Below are 4,104 nucleotides of genomic sequence, written 5' to 3' on the forward strand. Positions count from 1 at the left end.
TCTTGCTGATCATTCCAATAAAAATAGCCTTGGTTGTTTTTGTATTTCCATTGAAAAGATGGGAAGACACAGTGCTTAAAGTGTATCTATATGAGGTGAGGAAAAGTAGGTTTACATTTGTATACAAATAATACAATAATTAATAAATGATACCTGAATAAATTCTTTCACATACTCACAACTGTAAACCTACTTTTGTCCAGCCTTGTATATTGATGTCCAATAGATGTTTATAGAATATCTCCATTTAATATGGTGATTGGTATTAATGCCATTGTATTGAGTCATGAAATTCTATAATTATACTTGTCTCTCCCCAATTATTATTTGAATCTAATAGAACTTCCTTATTTTCATCTTCTGGAGTTATCTATTTTTCATTACATGTGTTTTCCTGCATTTGAGTAAAGGCAATATAGATGCATATAGGTAACTTTCCTATAATACTAACAGTTATCACTTGTTTTGATAAAATTGCTAGGCATTGTACTTATAAGTTTATATAAAAGTAGAGGCCTGATGCCCGCCATTCATGCACTCAGAGCGGGGGTCCCTCAGCCCAGCCGGTGCCCTTTCACAGTCCGGAGACCTCAGGGGATTTCCAACTGATGGCTTAGGCAGCATTCGGACATCTTTAGTGCTGCTGTGGCCTCTGTGCTTGCCAGCAGTCACCCCGGCTTCTGGCTGAGCAGTGCTCCCCTGGTGGGAGCGCACTACCACCAGGGGGCAGCTCCTGCATTGAGCATCATCCCCCTGGTGGCCAGTGAGCGTCATAGCAACTGGTCATTCTGCCATTCGGTCGATTTGAATATTACCCTTTTATTATATAGGATGCTCAAGATATGGAAACAACCAAAGTGTCCATTGATAAACAAATGGACAAAGAATAAAGAGATGGAATACATATCTTTTCTCATTCCTTATTCATTCATGTGCCTATTCATACAACGAATGTCCTGTTAGCAGTGGATGCAACAGCAAGGAAAAAAAATCTGTCTCTGTGGAATACACATTCTAGAGGAAAAGAGAGAAAAAAATAAGAAGTAAATATGTCCTAAGTCAAGAGGTGGTACATGCTACAAAGAAAAATAGTGTAATGAAATAAAAAGTGATAGTACGAGGTGTTATTTTTATATTGATTGGCTAGGGAAGTCTTTTTAGTAATGAGACCTATGAGGGAAAAGAACTCTAGGCAGAGGGAACAGTTAATGCAAACACCCGGGGGACAGAGTGTGCTGGTGTTTCAGAAACCACAGTGAGGCTAGCTCAGCTGGAGTAGAGAGGAGAGTGGCAGAAGTAGAGGCCAATGAAACAGTAGAGGGATCAGGACTTTCAGTTCTTTTTAGGCCAAAGCATGGGCTAAGGTTTTTCTTCTTTGTGAGATGGGAAGCTGTGAGAGTCTTTTAAGCAGAAGAGTGGAATACAGTCTTATTCTTTGGAAATATCTTTCTGAGTTGTGTGGAGAATAGATTGAGTTTAGTGTGACTGGAAGTAGGTACTTCCTACTAATGTAATAGACCAAGTGAGACCTGATGGTGGTTTGCCTAGTGTGACAGAAGTTCAAATGGTTAAAAGTGGAATGATTCTGAATATATTTTAAAGGTTCAGCTGATAGGACTGGATGTAAGATGTAAAAGAAAAGAGGCAAAAATTATAAAAATTTTTGCTAAGTGTAACCAAATAAATAGCATTTCTTGAGATGTGTATTTGTGAGGTATGGAGTTGGATGAGCTTTTTTGTTGGTATGGGAATATGGGAGACTCAGAAATGTATTTTAGGTGTATTAAGTTTGAAGTTCTCATCACCTAGATCAGAGGTATGCAAACTACTGTCCATGAGCCAAATCTGCCTTCCTGATTGTCTTTGTAGGGCCCACAAACTAAGGATGGTGTCAACATCTTTAAAGGTTGAGAAATAACTAAATACTATTTTATGATAAGTCAAATTTATATGAAATTGAAGTTTTAGTATCCATTAATAGTTTTATTGTAACATAGCCACACTCATTGTCTATTTTGTTCATGGCTGCTCCCATGCTCCAAGAGCAGACTGGAGTAGTTGCAACACAGACCATTTCCAAAGCTGAAGACCTTTTACAGAAAAAGTTTCTGCCCCTAACCTTGATGGTCCACCACAATAGTATGCTAGCTTGAAATGTTGGGAAGTTAGGCAGCAGCTTCTGCATCATCCCCAATCAAAAAATGGCTTGATTTTTGTTCATCTATAATAATAAAAGCATAATATGCTAATTAGACTGGACAGCTGAATGACCTTCCGGATATTCTTCTGGATGACCTTCTGGAATGACCAGTGGGCAGGGAGCAGGCCAGCGAGCCTCCACCGCCAGGCCAGCCATGGTGGTCCTGGTGGCCCCTCTTCCGCAGAGGCAGTGGGAGAGGCCAAGGTGCGGGCCCAGTCCCGGACCCAGTGCCGCCCGTTCTGCAGAGGCCACAGGAGAGGTGGTGCTGGGAATGGGCCCATGCAGCCACCGGTCCCGGTGCCACCCCTTTCATAGAGGCGGGGAGAGGGGAGCGGCATGGTCTCAGAGCCTCCGCAGAGGCGGGATAGAGCATGACAGTGGCACCTCAACCTCCCATGGCCTCTCCCCTGGCCAGCCTGGCCCCAGTGGGCGGGGCCAGTGCTAAGGAGCAGCGAGCCCAGCTTCTGGTTGAGCAGTACTCCACTCACTAGCAGCCCCCCCTTCCCCAGATCAGCTTAGGACTGGCAAGCGCACCTCCACAGCAGGCAGGCGGTAAGGAGCGAGGGGTCCTGGACTGTGAGAGCCCTGGACTGCAAAATGGACGTCTGAGTGCCAGCTTAGGCCCGATCTCCAGGGGGTCCTGGACTGTGAGAGGCCTGGACTGCGAGATGGATGTCTGAGTGCCAGCATAGATCCAATCCCTGGGGGGTCCTGGACTGCAAGAGGGCACAGGCCAGGCTGAGGAACCCTCCAACGTCCCCCCCTCCCATGCATGGATTTCATGCATTTGCTCAGGAAAGCAAGAAAAGTCACAAATATTATTTAAATTGGAGATTTATTAAAACACTAAAGATCCTAATTTAAAGCTCGATTAATGATTTGTAATGTGATGCATTAAAAAGAACAAAATACTTAAATCTGCAGTAGTGACTGTGGGTCATCTTTTCCCCGGTACTTTAGAAAGTACGGATGCCTTTTCAGCTGAATAGAAATATCTTTAACTTGGACTTCTTTGCAAAATTTCAGTAAAGAATGTGGCAAAAAAATGAGAAAGGCTCACAGAAAACCATTTTGAACCTTATACGAGTTCTCTTCTAGGCGCTTTGCGTGGTCTCCATTTTGGACAGAACCACACATTCACATGTTTTTGGTGTTCTCTGGTTCCTCCTCGGTTCTTGTACTCGAGCTTTCCATGCTTGAATTCCTTAGACGAAGGACACTGGGCCTTCCGGTCCAGGTACTCACTCATCATGGATGTTGTGGCCAACAACAGGCCTCTAGTTTCTTTATAATCTTAGTCATAAAAATTTAACATGTGTGGGAGTTTCAATGGAAACATCAGTGTCGTTACCAACAGTAGATCACTTATGGTGAGAAGAAACTTCTGGCAGGCTAAGGAAGGAGATGGTGTTTCATACAGGGATCTTTTTAATTCCCCAAAATGTATGTATCATGTAGAGTTTGATTTATTTTATCTAAGGAATTGCTGTCTTGGTCTGGAAGGACCAGGGTTTCACATAGTGTCAAACAAAACTAACGTGCTGTCACAATCATCTCTGAAGTAAAGTAGGAGCATCAGAGTAGGTTATAGGAAGGATTTTCTATCATTTTGGGATATGCTAAGCAAAAAGAAGAAATGTAATACTTTGTTTTTATTGAATTATAGAGTCATCTCCCTCTAAATACTAACTAGAGTAAAGGAATTGGACCAGATTGCTTTTAGAAACCAATGCATTGGTACTGCTGTTATTATTAAAAAACGAACAAACAAAAAAGGACTTCTATTGGCCCCAAACTAAATAAGGTTGATAATTTGGAAGACTGTGAGATGATCTTTCTCTTCATGACAGCTGAGCTGAAATAGTACGTGAACCTGTGAGAATGATAGTGTTCAAGGGCACGGG

Source organism: Myotis davidii, unplaced genomic scaffold (assembly GCF_000327345.1).
Source record: "Myotis davidii unplaced genomic scaffold, ASM32734v1 scaffold404, whole genome shotgun sequence".
NCBI classification, from domain to species: domain Eukaryota; kingdom Metazoa; phylum Chordata; class Mammalia; order Chiroptera; family Vespertilionidae; genus Myotis; species Myotis davidii.